Source organism: Crocodylus siamensis, chromosome 2 (assembly GCF_052110815.1).
Source record: "Crocodylus siamensis isolate JL-2025a chromosome 2, ASM5211081v1, whole genome shotgun sequence".
NCBI lineage: Eukaryota > Metazoa > Chordata > Crocodylia > Crocodylidae > Crocodylus > Crocodylus siamensis.
Genome location: NC_143396.1, coordinates 232,941,588 through 232,957,616, shown reverse-complemented (window position 1 = coordinate 232,957,616; position 16,029 = coordinate 232,941,588). Strand labels below are relative to the sequence as shown.

Here is a 16,029-nt window from a genome sequence, read left to right as displayed (position 1 = left end):
GTGTCTGTTGAAAAGTGCTTGCAGACATTCTTGAAGAGAAACGTTTATTCTGTTAGTCCAAGAATTTGAGCTATTGGGACTCTCCAGACCAGAAACTCCTCTTTATGGCAAGGTCTTCTATCGCTTGTACACAGATTTCCTGTCAGCCATTCCTTATGCCAATTCTACCCTGTGGGAAGCTTGCTCAGCTCCCCCACTGAGAGTCCTGGTATAATGAAAACTGGTACTGAAGTTAAGATGTTAGGCTAAAAACAGGACAAGTTTATCCTGGGATAAAGACTTTTATTCTGGGATCCTACAGATGTACAAGCCTATTGTTCCAGTATCCACAAAGTATCCAAATTAACACTTTGCCCTGGGACAATCAAGGCTAATTCAAGTTAATTATCATTCAAGATGAGTGTGTAAATGATTGTCAATCACTCCCAGTTTTTGATAAAACCAGCAAGCAGTTTTTAGCTCTAGACAAAGGAGTTCTGTTTTTGGCTCAGTGAGCCAGAGACTTTCATTCCCTCTCTTCTTCTCCTTGTCCTTACTGGCATTGTCTATATCAAATGCCTATCTGGCCTTCCTCATCACAGTATCTGAGCAACTTACAATTACCTCTCTGTGAGGTAGGGAAATGGTATTATCTCCATTTGGAAGTTGGGCAATACAGACACAGAAACAAGTAGCAAAGCAGGAAATTGAAGTCTCAGGATCACATCCTACCCACTGGATCTTCTCCCCCTCTATTTGTTGGTGGTTTGCACACTCACTGCCAGCTTCAAGGAGTTGAAGACAAGTAGGGAACCAAAAACTAGCAAGATTTTAAATATAACCCACAAGGGGATTTTGCCTCTTGGATGTAACACCTGAGGGTTTACATTTTCTGGATTTTCTCTGCAGCTGTGTGAATCTTAAGAACTTACTGTTGTCATCTTAGATCAAAACTGAGATTTTCATATAATTACAGGATTCTAGGAGCTGAAGCTTTAAGTGCCTCCTCCAATATTATGAAGCTTATGATAAATTGTGAGACACAGCACCAACATATTTCAAGCACCATTATACAGCCATTTTCTCACCTGTTTGCATGTTGCAGCTCAATATTACTTAATACAGAATGATGGCACCCATGAAAGGGTTAATCATAAAGCCAGATGCTCTCAGGAGTTTTCAGGAACTTTGTCCTGGCCTCTAGACCCAAGGTTAGCAAATAAACCAGCTTTTTCTGTGAAAGCAATGCTTACATCTCACTATCATTGCTAGAAGTTTTTTGGTGTGTGGGGTTTCTGTCAAACCAGTTTGAGCTGATTCCCACAGTTTACAGACGATTCCTGTTCATGCATCTGAATTATACCCTGTCAACTTATCTCCCTTCCCTTCTCTCTCTGGCCTATGCTTTTTGCTTCTTTTCCTCCTTGTTCCTTGAAGTCTGAACCAACATGCTTGAAGCTGTTGTCTTATCTGCCCCGGATTCTGTATCCCATAATCTGTGCTACTAACAGCCCATTTACTCTTTCCACCCATCCTTCATTCATCTCTTTCTGTGGTTGACTCCCACAGAGGTTACTTTTATTAGAAGGGCAGCATCTGCTCAAGGAGCAAGGAGAGAGCTTAATAGAACAACTATCACACTTGTCTCCACATACACTCAACCCACTATGCTCTTTGCTTACTGGTGGATTCCCCTTCAACACCCTTTGCAGCCTCAAGTGATGAATGCTGTAGAAACTTGGACACCTAGCAAACAGCAAACCAGTCAGATTCAAGAGGAGATTAGCATCCCTTCCCTAAAATTGCACCCAAACAGGCATTGACAGTGGCCACTGGCATCACCAGACACTCTGGCCTTCTTGACAAGTGGAGAACTTTCTAAAATGTGCTTCCCCCCACCTTGCAAATAGGGCTCCAGTCTAGCGGTGTGTGAGCAGCATGGAGCACCCTAGTACAGACTGACTTCTTGTTGCCATCAGCATTTTTAAATCACCAGGGCTCTTTCCATTAGCAAAGTTACCTTCTGGGGACCTAACTCCCACTGAAAAATCAATTAAAATTGAACCCCCACTCAATCAGACCTGTGGATAGAGCCCTGGCCTGGAAGAGGCTGCTTCTGCCTCTGGTCTGCCCAGTCACATCAGGCAAATTGGATTATTTCTCTGAACTAGAGTTTTCTTGTGTGTAAAATGAGGAGGCTGATACCAGTCCTTTAGTTCTTGCTAACAACCCTGCTTATGAAAGCCAGTCTCACAGCATTTAAAAAGTGGTGACAGCTAGTGGGCTGTCTGTTAAGGGTGTCTGGGTTTTAGCTACACTACGAGATTCCTAAAATTGTCCTCTGTGCAACACTTCTTACAGAATCTGTCAACAGCCTCAGGAAGGATGCATTGCTCCCCATAGCTTTCAATAAATTGACTCATCCAGCTGTTGAGAGAAGGGGCTTTCCCAGCTTTCATTTATCTTGAACTCAGTTGGTTTATGCTAATTTACTCAAAGGGTAATTGATCCTGGGCTGGAGCCTATTATTCAGCCAGTTCTGGAAAAAAACTTTGAGTGAGGAAATAGTTGGGAAATTCTGAAGGAAAGACAGGTGAGGAGTTTACTTCAGGGCCTGGGATTCACAGTCAAGAAACAAGAGAGAATATCAAGCCAGTATCTTTGGCAAGGACAAGCATGGGGAAAGCATACAAAATACTCACCTGGAACACCTGCACTGGCTGGGAATTGAACCCAGGTCTCCTGCATGGCAAGCAGGAATTCTACCATTGAACCACCAATGCTGGCTTGCTTTGGATTTCCACAGCCAAAGGGAGTTGGGTGCTGTGGACACCGACCTAGTCTAAACCTCTTTTTTCTGTTTTCAAAAGTGGCCTCTGATTTTGAGTGTCAACAGTTATTTTGAACATTTCTGCCTGAGTGACTTACCTGAAGTTACATAAAGAGTCCAACGTGGAACTGAGAAAAAACCCAGAAGTCCTGTCAGCCAGAGCCCAGTTCTCTACTGTCTTGTAGACCAGTGGTTCTCAACCTTTTTTGTACCAGGTCCCATTGTAAACATAGATGGCCAGTCCCACGCCAGTACCCCTCACTCCTGACCTGCTGCCCCCCTGCCCCCAAGCCCTAGCTCCCCCCTCCTCCTAGTGTGTGGGGCAAGGGGTGAGTGTGTGTCTGTGGGGGGGGGGCAGGCAGCCCCTCACAAGCTGGAACTCTGCCTGCTTGCAAGGGAAAAGCTACAGCTTCCCGCATTTTTCTCCTTTAAAGGAGAATCCATTTTTAAAGTTTGTTTGCAACCCTCTCATATGCTCTTGCAATCCCCTTATGGGTTGTGACTGCACAGGTTGAGAAACACTGTTGTAGGATGCAGTCACTTGCACCTGTGTAAAGGCTGGGGACTTTGACTAGGGTGTGCCAGTGCTTCTGTTAGGACCAAAGCCAAAAGTTCCTGGCTAGAAGGTCTTGCCCCTCTGCTCATGGTCCGACCAATCTCCATATTGGGAGTCAAAGAGGAATCTTAACCCCTGGTCAGACTGGTATGGACTGTGGGGGATTTTGCCTTTCTCTGTAGCAGTGGGCATGGCCCTCTACCTGGGAACCTCTTGAGCATATATTGACATTTCATAGGAGCAGGGCATTTGCTGCCATGGTTCCCCTGCTTTACCTATGGTAGCTTAGGGTCTTAGGTCTGTGTTGTGTCAGGACTGATGGGAGTCTTATGCAAAGTTTAGATTAGGGTTTGTAAGCAACAGTTTGAATAGGGATGATGCTGCCTCAGGCAGAGGGTTGGACTAGATGACCTCTGGAGGTCTCTTCTAGCCCCACTTCTCTCTGACTGTAAAGTGAGTATAAAATGCTACCAAGTCAGAATTTTCCTTGAGTTACTGTGGCAGTAGCAATGTTCATAGCAATAAAAATATACTTGAGGTTCAGGCAATGGAGAGTCACCCTTCCCCCTCAATTCTATGCCAATCTTTCAACCACGATAAAGTTCCTGCTCAGACTTGTTTATCCCTAACAGAAATACAGTACGCCTGGAGTGTGATGCCTTCTGCCTAAATTTTCCTCCTAAGGAGTTAAATGCACAACTACAAAAGCACTGTCCCTCCTCTAGGCTCCAAGAAGAGAAGTAATGTATTAAGAGGGGAGGAAAAGGGACATCATCATAGACATGCAATGTTTATAATTCTCAAACTATGTGTTAAAATAAATAGGTACAATATATTCCTACCTGTCTCGATTGTTAAAAGTCACTGGCCAATATCTAATCAGCTGTGTGGCAGAGATTTTTTTTTTTTTTTTTTGCACTGGTCCTGGAAGCACTGTAATACCAGGTCAATGCATGGAGTGGATGGAGCACGCTCCGGTTCCACCAACCAACACCAAAAAGAATCTGCTCAATATAGACCTCCTGTGGAGGACATATCAGCAGGCCAAAAGCCCCACATGAGCGGAATGCAGGGACACCAACTACAGAAATGATCCCTGAAAATGTGTGGCAGAGATGGGTCCTGAGGAGAAACCTGGAAGATAGTATGTATGCCAAGGATTTCATCTCCCTGTATTTCTTTTGTGTGAGGTTGTGGGAAGTTACTTGCTCACTTGACTGAGCCCCAACTCCAATCCCTAATGTTATCACTCTAGCAGTTTTTTTTTCTGCATCAATAGGCTAGATGCAAAGACCAGTGAGTTGTCTTCTCTCATATTCCCACAACCAGTCATTTCCCAAGACATGGTAACAAAGACATCACTACACAATGTGCAAACAATTGCTTCCTTTCTAACCCATCTCTAATGCTGACCTAGAGATCTTTGGCTAGAACTACCTGATGATGACTAATGCACTCATTACACATTGTGTTGCTTAGTTCAGTTCTGTAATGATATCACATAGCAAATTAACCTTGTTTTCCTAAGCCTGGTTTGCCCTTGTTCCCACTGCAGTTGCTGAGCAGACTGAGCCATGGTCAGACTTGGGGCAGGTAGAACAGGTACTTGGGGCATGACCAGGCTTGTTCAAAGTGTAACTTCCTATTTCTCTTGTTCTCTCCCCTCCTCTTCACTTTCCCATAAAATCTCCCTTTGTTTGACTCTTGCACTCCTTTCTGTTGTGTCTGTTTTCTTTTCCTGGGGGAGGGATCTTTGATATGCCCTGCAGAAGTCTGAAACTTCAGACCTGGTCCAGAACAATCAAACATGTTACAGCAACAGCTAGTTACATTGCACTTTTCAACCTAACAAATTCTCAAGTACCTTACAGGGTGTTTTCTATCAATAGGTTCATTGCAATCACCACCCAAATGCAACCATCACTAAGGTGGGATCCCGCAGACTTCCAGCACTGGAAATGCTGGTTTCAAGAAGAAAAGTAAAAATTAATTTAGCTAGTTTAAGATGCTGGGGGACTTTTGACTTATAATTAATACAGACTGGAGATTAGCCTGGATATTGGGGGTTAGAATGCCTTGCAAGTGCCCTGGGAATATAAAGACATACAAAAAACTAGAACTCTCGGTTCCAAATTTTATTAGATCAACTGGGAAATCACAAGAAAATTGTCCTTTTCTGCAAGCTTTCAGGATCAAAGTCTCTTTGTCAGGCTCTGGGAAAAGAATAGATGGTACAGGATACTGAAAGTCCCCATAGGTAGGAAATAAACTTCAGTTTTGCACAGAGGGAGCTGAAGATGGAAGGCCATCCCTCTGGGTCCCTGAGAGTGTCTTTGTGAGCTGTGCTGAGTAGCTCTTTGATGTGTAGATCAGGCAGAATTCCTTCCCTGGAGGTGTCAGATGGCAGGCATGGAGGTAAAGCATCTTTCTTGTTCTGCAATGAAGTTTAAAATTCAACATCGGCTAAGATTCGGCATCTTCCATGTTTATTTCCTACCTATGGGGACTTCTTACCATCCTGTAGCATCTATTCTTTTCCCAGAGCCTGATGAAGGGACTTTGATCCTGAAAGCTTGCAGAAAAGGACAATTTTCTTGCGATTTCCCAGTTGGTCTAATAAAACGTATAATTTTAGAAGCAAGAGTTCTAGTTTTTTGTATGTCTTCATGCCTCAGACTAACACAAGTACCAACTACCCCTGAAACATGGAAGATGCTGAATCTTAGCAAATTTTGGATTTTAAACTTCATTGCAGAACAACAAGAAAGAAGTTTTACCTCCCTGCCTGCCATCTGACATCTCCAGGGAAGGAATTCTACCTGATCTACACATCAAAGAGCTACTCAGCACAGCTCACAAAGACACTCTCAGGGATCCAGAGGGACGACCTTCCATCTTAAGCTCCCTCTGTGCAAAAATGAAGTTTATTTGCTACCTATGGGGATTTTTTGCCATCCTGTACCATCTATTCTTTTCCCAGAGCCTGATGAGGGGACTTTGTTACTGAAAGCTTGCTGAAAAGGACAATATTCTTGCAATTTCCTGGTTGGTCTAATAAAAGGTATCATTTTGGAACCAAGAGTTCTAGTTTTTTGTATGTCTTCTTGTCTCAGACCAACATGGCTACTGAGTACACCCCTGGGAATATTAATGACCTCAGGAGTACAGTTGTATCTTGCCTACAAAAATGTTGTGTTTCTTACATGGATAGTGTTTGGGTTAGTTGGCTCAATGTGAAACACAGGTGGGAACAAAGCACAGGTGGTGTTTACTTTAGGGTACCTAGTTAAGGTAATCAATACTATAGCCCCATGTGGGGTTGACCTTGAGTAGTTACATGGAGGTAAAACCACAATGACTTGTGTTCACTGGGATTTTGCATCAAGACAGGCTTTGTCTTCAGGGCAAAAAATGAGGTAACATGAATAAGTCTTTCCAAACAAAGTGTTGCTGCATTGTTTCAGGTTCTGTTAGTGATCAGCCACCAAATTCATACTATAGGCCAGAAACCCTTTGAGTGGGAACCAGCACCAAGTTATGGCTTCAGCAGGAATGTTTCTTGGCTTCAGCTGAGTTTCACTTTGAACCCTGGTGCTTGTATGAAGTGCGGTGCCTTGGGCAAAGTCTGCAGTGGCAGCCCACACTTGCCTCTGCACAGACTTGGGAGGCACATGCCCTCCCCCTCTCCCTTCCCCCCATGTTTGCTCCTCATATGTGGCAGCATGAGCCACCCTCACCCTGTCCTTGGACCCCCACAAATAAGCCACTCACAGCTCCATCCCATGCCCTGCTCTGGCTGGGCAGTGCCTGTCGGTGACCCTTCGTTTCAGCGCCTGGGGTGGTCTCCCTGCTCGCCCCATCCTTGCTACAGCACTGCTTGTCTGAGCCAAGAGTGTAACTTGGCCTGTGTTAATGAAAGCCATGCTTTCTGTCTCATGCTAAAGACTGTGCTTTTGAAAGCACAGAGGCAGAATGGGATCTTGGAGTCATTATTGACTCCAACATGAACAGGAGCCGCCAATGCCAGACTGCAGCCAGCAAGGCCAGCCAAAGCTTATCGTGCATCCAAAGATGCATCTCAAGCCGGTCCAGAGAGGTGATCCTCCCCCTCTATGCAACATTGGTCAGTTCTGGGCACCGCACTTCAAGAGGGATGTGGCCAGCCTGGACAGGGTTTAGAGGAGGGCCACCCACTTGGTGAGAGGGCAGCAGGACAGGCCCTATAAGGAGAGACTGAGGGACCTGAACCTGTTCAGCCTTGGCAAGAGGAGGCTGAGGGGGGACCTGGTGGCTGCCTACAAACTCATCAGGGGAAATGATCAGCAAATAGGTAGAGCCCTTTTCTCCCCAGCACCACCTGGAGTGAGGAGGAACAAAGCTAATAAGCTGATGGAGAATAGGTTTAGGTTAGAGATCAGAAGGCAATATTTTACAGTTAGGGTAGCCACAATCTGGAACCAACTTCCCAGGGAAGTGGGCAAATTCAAGAGCGGGTTGGATGATCACCTGTCTGGGGTCTTGTGAACCCAGCATTCATTCCTGCCTGTGGCAGGGGGTCAGGCTAGATGATCTGATCAGGTCCTTCATGGCCGTAGCTACTATGAAACTGCTCCTTCACCAGCATAGCTGCTTAGTACCATGCTGGGGCTCTGCTTCATCAGTACCTTTGATTAAAAAAAAACAAACCAGGGACTGATGGGAGCTGAAAGTAAAACTACTCTCCAAAAAAGTGGATTCAAAATCATGTTTCAGGGGACACAGAAGCACAGCCTGTCTCCTCTCTTCTCCCCAAAATCCTTGCCCCTTGACTATCTGCTGAGATAGTTTTTGCTTAGAGGTTATGATCATCTACCATAAATCTTTATGTTTTGGGACTTTTATCCAACTAAGATTAGTTTTTTTTGAGATTCAAATGCCTCCAGGGAGCTGAACAGTTTATAGGGTTTATACTCAAGTTTATGCTGTAATTATAGTGGAGTCATAGCTGGTTCAAATTAGCAGTGTAGATGGGACTGTGTTCAAGATGTGGCCTATACTGTTGGAGAGATGTCTTATTTGGTCATAACTGTAAGGTAGGTGTTTGGAGCTGTCTTCACATTGTAGAAACATAGGACTGAGAGGACCTTTTGTATCATCAAGTGCAGGCACCTGCATTCTTTTCATAAAGGTATGAAGCTCTATTTTGAAGTAGTTCCAACTCCCACTCTGCTCAGTCCTGTTTCAGGACTTCGCTAATTAAAAAACCTCTTCTAATTTTCAGCATAACTTTACCATGGATAGTTTATGCCTATTTGTTCCTGTATCAAAAATGCCTTTTAGCTTAAACTGCAATTCTCCTTCCTTTGTGTGTAAAATTTGAGCTCTCCATCTAATAGTGAGACCCAGTTCTAGGTGGTTTTTGTCTAGAAGAACAACAGTCTCCCACAACTCCATCTGTATTAACAACTCGTGCCAGAGCAGCCACTTATGGCATTACTACGAAGTTGTCTTGCCTTTCAAGGTTAGATGATAGCCACTCTCTGGTGGCACTGCCCGAAGCACAAACAATTGAGCATGTTCGGAGCCAGATCCCAGCGTGTGTGTGTGCGTGTGTGCACGCACGCGCAGTGGTACCCCCGCTTTGATTCTTGCTCCACCCAAAGTTTAAAACCAACTACCTAGAGGTGGCAGCAGCATTTCTATTTAGGCAGCAGTAAAGAAGTCAACTGACTTTGTGGTTCATTTAATCAGCTGGATTCCTTTTAAACTCCTCATTCCACAGGTGTTAAAGACCCTCTGTCCTTTTTTAATTGTTTTGAAGATGTTCCACTAATCTAGATACTTTTTCTTCAGCATTCTGATGTATGATAGCTCCTCCTCTTAATGTAGCTCTTATTTCAGAGCCCTGTAAACTTTTTTTTTTAAACTTTAGTTAAAAACATCAGCTTAGACCTGGAAACATTTACTCAGATGAACATCAATGTAGGTGTGAAAATAACTTTCAGTGAAGTACTAGGTGCACTGTCAAAATGCTCAAGAAGGCTAGATTGTTTTATGAACCTGAAAGAGATGTACATTTAATTCTAATGGCAACAGGACTGAAGGAACAACATATTTTGATAATGAGACTTTTCACCAGGTTTGTTGTGTTTTTATACATAATATATGATATAGCCCATTAATGCACATTCCAATACACTTATATTTGTTTTTGCTTAAATCTTAAAATAAATAATACAGTGCTAAGCCCCTAGCATATTATAAAGCTTATAGTTTCTTTTTACCCAGAAAAAAGTGTGTATTGTATTTATATAAGATGATGCGCTGCACCATCTACACCCCCTTTCAAAATCCTGGATCTTCCCATGAGTTTGTCCATGCTAAAGACACTTTCGTTTTTCATCTTATGTCATCTATTACCATAATAAAGGTTCAGTACCTTCTGGTACAAGTTTTGTCATTCTTGGTGCAGCTCAATGTATTCCGGGAACTTTTGATAAGTGTCTAGGTTGTGGGACTAACCACATCCCTGTCCTACCCTGGGACCCCAAGCTTTTGCCTTTCCCTTTCCTCTATTAAAGTTTTACGATTTTCCTACTCAGACTGGGTCCTGAGAATCAGAACCTTTTGTATCGACTGTGTTTAGTTGGCAAGTAGGACTTCATGGAGACACTTGCAGTTCTTCCTTTTAGGGATTTGTGACCATGGACACAGTAACTAAAAACTTTCTTAAAACCAAAGCAGTGCTTACAGGTTTCCCTCAATTTTTGTGGGTTCTTTATATGCAAATTCACTCTTATGCGATGAGCATATTTAGACCCATAATTCATTATATGTGAGGCAAATTTGCTCTTATGCAATCAGCATAGATGTCCCCTTGCCCAAGCAGGTAAGTCTGTGAGGAGAGGGGAAAAGGGCCATGGCCCCACTCGCCCCAGCCCCGGCAGCAGCATCTCCAGAAGCGGCTGGTGCCAGCTGCCTACACTGGGCTACATTGTGCTCCATCTGTCCTTCTGTGTCTGGGCTCACCCCAGCTCCTGGGCTGCGCTGTGCCATGGTGCAGGGAGCTGGTGTCAGCTGCTCCCAGGGCTGCTCCAGCACGCACTAGGGTGATTGTGGACAAGCAGAGCCCAGGGTGGCACGGGGCTCAGCACTCACCCCAGCCCCGGCTGCAGCGGCCCCGGAAGCAGCCGACACCAGCTGCCTGAACCAGGGCACGGCGCAGCCCAGGACCAGAGGTGAGTGGGGACAGGTGGAGTACGGTGCAGCCCAGTTCCCTCTGCTTTGCTGCCTTGTGCAGCCCTGGGAGCGGCACCCCTCCCCTCGTCTCTTCTTTAGTCCCAGCCTCACTCCCTCCCTCACCCCCATGGGAACTTATCCTTATCTGTTACATTGTAAAGTGGGTTCGCTTTATGCGCTGTTCTTCAGGAACACAGGTACAGCATAAATCGAGGGAAACCTGTATTTTGCAGTTGAAACAAAGCACAGAGGGGATTGTAGAACAATAGTCTACACCTGTGTTTATCTCATCTCTAGCCCCTACCAGCCAGTGCAGGTGACCTAGGTAGGCCTAGCTTCCTCTGATAGCTCAGCAGGTGTGTGTAGGCAAGTTTGATTCTCCTGAATAATTCCTCTGCTTTTGAGAGAGCGAGCACACTTCTTTGAAGGGTCAGTTTCTTTGTTTTTCTGTGTTCTTTGGCCCTTCTGGACAAAATGAGTTTTTCAAGTTGGCTGGAGAGGAGGGCAATCTTCAAAGCCAACAATTTGGGGCATTTTCTCTTAATAACTCTAAAGTGTTTGCTTACAGGTAGTTTATTACAGGCAGTTATGTTTGTTTTTCCTTCCTGACCCCTAGTAAACTAAAACTGTATTTGTAGAGCACATCCTAGGAACCAAGTCAGAATGCAGCTAGTTATTAACTACTGCAGAGCAGCACCAAATCTTTCTCAAGAGGTACTGTGGAATATCAGTACAGGCACAGGGGAGTATTGGGAAGAAAGATCTTTACAGAGATATCCCAGAACTCATTTAATTCTGGCCTTTTTCCAGTTTGATTTCACAACATGAAACAGGCCTCCCAGAAGACTCTATGTGTTGGCAGACATGAAAGTCTGTGCTGGAGATTTGCATCTTTTTAAACTACCAGTGTTCCTTGTTCCTCTGTGACAGATTTAAAACTTCCCATGAAGTATCTGAGATGAATGCTATTTGGGGGTGAAAATCCATAAGAGAATTTAAGCTCAGTGCTATTAGGTGTATAACTTCTTTCAATGAGGAGTACTACTGCTACCTGCTACCTTCAGAATCCATATCGGCAAGCTGTACTGCTACTTAATAAAAGCAAACTGTTGCATTTTATCAGCAGATCTCAAAGGCCATTTTTACACATGCTCTGAGGGGTGTGTGGGGGACATTCTAATGAAATATTCTTGGGAGCTGCTCTAATTAAAACACCCACAGCATCTCCTGTATTCAACATCCCTGTGCTTCAAAATGGCAGCAGGGGCACTTTAACTGAGGCTTGCTTGATGAGCTTTAGTTAAAACATCCCCACTGCCATATTGAAATGTGGGAACACTGAATACACATGACATTGAGGCTGCTGGAGCATCCTAATTAGATTAATTGAGTGTGTTGGATGGGTTCTAATTAGAGTGTGTTGGAGCAATGGCTGGGCATATATTTAGGTGCCCAAAGTGTTTTACAAAAGGGGGTCAATGTTCAAGCTAGTTGACAGTTTTGTGTTCCTGGTCAGGGAGAAACCTGGGAAAGTTTGAAATTTCCTGTGGAAAAAACGTATTTTTTTCATTTGAGGAAAAATTGACATGTTTCCATCCAGGGATTTTCAACACCCAAACAAAAACTCAGGGTGTTTCCTGCTGGGAAGTGAGGCAGGGGACATGAGAGAAATCTGAGAGCTCCATCTTAAACCTGGTTTCATAGGGATACTAGGCTCCCAGCAGCAAAACCAGGTGCCTTGAATCTGAGAGCATCAGGCAGAGCTGGGCTTCCCAGGCTCTCCCCATCATGGACCATGGAAGCCTGGTCTATGGAGTCTCCATCTCTGGGACAGCCAGCATGGTAGGGCTACCCCGGGGCATCGTCCAATCCCCAGGCATGCAAGCAGGAAACAAGGCTGTGCACTCCCAGTATTCTGCCCGGATTTTAGTGGCTGCTCATCAAATCGGAATGGTTACCACCAAACTCTTCAGCATTTTTATTTCTGTTTTACCACTAGGGAAGTGACAGGACCAGGAAGTACACATGGCCGCATGGTGTTTGGGGGCCTGGCCTATTGTTAGGAAATGTTGGGCTCAGGTTGGTCAGGACATGAGGAGCAAGAGCAGCTGCAATTCTCCTGCAGGAGGGAGGAGACCTCTTGGAAATCCGGAACGGGAAGCAGAGTTTTTCTATTGAGTCACCCTGAGCTTGGGTGTGAGAGCCTTGTCTGAGGATACAGAGGATTAATCCTGACAAGCTCTTGTTAGCTCCAGTCAGGATATGAAAAGTCTTGGCATAGGATTAGAGTTTTCCCTGTAGGAAAACCCATCCCCCCACCGAAGGACAGCCAAGTTTGGGAGAATACATAAGCTAATACTTTTTCACAGTTATGAGCACAGATGAAGCCTAGTCTGGAGTTTAGCCATAGACACTAATGCAGGATAAGCACACCCTAGGGAGGACAGGCTACAGACTTAGACCATTCATACACCCCTGGTTTGATGTACTTTAGTGGCACTTAGAGGCAAGTCTCTAAGATCCATCCAAGAGTCCCTATTTATAACTTCTGACTGTTGGCAGGTCTCCTGCACCCTGCTCCTCCTTGGCTGCCAGCTGTCAGAAGGTGCCTGTGAATGAAGACCATCACAATAAGAAAGCACAGAAGGTCAGAGCCCACATCACTAAGGTCAGCATTAACATTAACTCTCAGCATAAACATACAGTTCCTTTATCTATAGGCTCTAAATCTGGATGGAAACTTTGGAGTGTGAAAGCCCTCCTCCCATGCTACTAACCAACACTCCTCCTATCGGTATTGACAGTCCATTTTAATCATGATATATATATATATAAGGGCTTGGTCCATCTGTCTGGGAGGCGTGGCTCCAGCCAGCGGGGCTTCAAGAATGCTGGGTGGGGCATGGCACCAGTGGAGTGGCCAGGTTGGGTGGGGGTGGCGCAGGGCCAGATGTGGAGCTGGGGGGGGGTGCTGGATGTGGAACGGCGGCAGCATGTGGTGGTGGCAGCTGCCGCATGCAAGCTTCCCCACCTGCGTGCTCCTGGGAGGCGGTGACAGCGCAGGGTGGTGGTGGCTGGTGGCACTTTGTCCCTGCCTGCCCCGCCTTCCCCCATCATTCTTGACAGGCAATTTGCTAATGAAGGAATAACACTTTCTGCACTCAGGTTTCAATCCTTCAGGAACATCTTTTTACATCTGTGCAGTGAGGAACCATGGGTCTCCAGCACCCAAGGGCCAAAGCCTGCATTTGTGCCCCCGCCCCCATCCATTGCCAATCAGGGGTGGGGGTTCCCCTGGCAGCTGATCACCAAGCCTGGAAACGCCACTGGGGGACTAAGTACCTCCTGGAGGGCCTGCCCCCCACCCCAAGGCTAGCGCTTGGGGACATGGCCCCTCTGTTTCTCCCATTAGTACACCACTGTATCTGTGTCTACAGGGCAATTGAAAGTGTGATAAAAGTACTGATGCTCAAGCAGGGTGCCATGGCACCCTGGGGTGCCCTGAGATCTTTTCAGGGGTGCCCTGGTGTGCCATACAATGTTAACACTGTTTGATTTACAAACATGATTCACAAAATAAACCCAAAGATTTCAAATAGGAATCCAAGGTGTTAAAATTGCTCTGACCTGCTGCAGCCTGTCAGAGTCCTTCCCACCAGAAAAACTGCTCTATTTTTCCATACATAGTTAAAAAACAAGTAAAAATGTAAGTGTTAGCATTTTCCAAGAGGTGCTATGAGTCTAAAGAAGTCTGATAACCACTGAATTATAGTGTGGGCAGACCCACCCAAGCTAGTTTAGGTCTATCTATCTTAGGCGCAGGAGGCCACTGTAACACAGGCTTCAGCAAGGACTGTACAAGCCTACCCCTGACCCTGCTAATACCTCAGATGGCAGTCCTGTATTAATGCCTGTGCTGCCATATCTTCATTACTATTTATCCTCAAGTTAGCTAGACCAAAGTGAGCCAGGATCTGTCTACATGTGCTCCAGTAACAGTTCTGATTTCAGTGTGGACACAGTCTCAGAACGTGGTGCACACCTCTTAGACGGAGGTGCTTTGTTTTTTTCTGTTTTCTCCTGAAATTTGATAGCCAGCCACCCACAAGTGCTGTAAATGAGAATTAAAAAATCATGCACCAATTACTCCAAAATAGGTAACTTAGCTTAAAAACCCTGGGCTTTTCAGAAATAATGCATTTGGGTTCCTTTCTACTTACTTGCTACTTTTTGAACTTTTGGGTTGATGTTTTCAAGATTTTCCTCCTGGAACAGCTCACTTTTTGTCTGAAATGAAGCTGAGTTTTTTGCTGAATCTCAAGAATCCAGTACATTAAGGAAAACATTAACCATTGAAAGTCTTGTGATAAAATGCTGAGGAGAGGCAGCAGTGCAACTGGTATTTCTTGGATGTAGCCCAGAACACTGCCTCCTTCCTTAGGGAGAACCATGGGAAACACTGATAGTCTGTGCCCTCATATGGCACCCTGTAAACATTCATTAGACATCCCCACATCATCCCCATGAGGTGGGGGGTAGCATTAGCCTTGTTTTAAATGTGAGAAAGGGACAGTCACTTGCCAAAAGCTGCAAAGGGAGTGGTGTCAGGACTTCCAGGCTCCTGGTGGGGAGACCTGGGTTTCACACCTCTCTCAGTACTTTATGCAGTGCCTTTGGAAATAGCTGAGAAAAGCAGACAACTGCCAGCAAATTCTCTTAGGACAGGGGTATCAAACATGCAGCTTGGGGGCCAGTTTGGGCCTGTGGTGCCCCACCACCCAGCCCCTGGTGCTGTTCTTTAGTCTCAGCAGACCACATAGGGCATGGTGTATGCCAGATCAGCCCTGTATGCAGGGCCCAGGATGTGCACCATACTTAGCACCTCCCCTGCCCGCTCAGGGACTGCACTGCATGGGCGAACAAATGCAGCATGGATCCTAGAGTGGCTGGAATGGGTGCTGAGTACAGTGTGGTCCAGCTGGAGGGGTGCAGCATGGATCCCAGACTGGCCAGAACTGATGCCATGCTACATGTGGTGCCAGCCCCAACCAGACTCTGCTACATGTACCATCTGCTCTGGGCCTGGACTGCATGCGACCCCTGCTCCAACTTATTTGAGGCCTGTGCTGTGTGTGGGAGCATCTGGCCAGGCCAGGCACTGTGTGCAGCTAGTTTGGGATCTACACTACATACCCCTACTCAGCCAGACTGTGCCATGTATGGAGTCCATTCTAGTCACTCTGGGATTTGCACTGCATGCAGCACAGGTTCCAGACTTGGTGGAGTGGGTGCTGGATCCTATATGCTGAGGGAGAGGGGGGAGGACAGTGTCCATGGGCCAGAACTGGCTGGCGAGCTGCATGTTTGACACCCTTGCTCTAAGAGAACTGCTGGCAGTTGCCTGCTCTTGTCAGCAGGGCCCACAGACTGGCCCCACACTGCCCAT

The 16,029-nt window shown here is 45.7% G+C and overlaps 1 non-coding gene and 1 pseudogene across 1 annotated transcript; both read right to left on the bottom strand.

Moving 5' to 3' along the window:
* Positions 1-2,691: 2,691 nt before the first annotated feature.
* Positions 2,692-2,762, bottom strand: TRNAG-GCC (transfer RNA glycine (anticodon GCC)). Its single transcript has one exon. It is a non-coding gene; the product is annotated as a tRNA-Gly (tRNA).
* Positions 2,763-4,273: 1,511 nt separating this feature from the next.
* Positions 4,274-4,482, bottom strand: LOC149871880 (U2 spliceosomal RNA; annotated as a pseudogene).
* Positions 4,483-16,029: the final 11,547 nt, after the last annotated feature.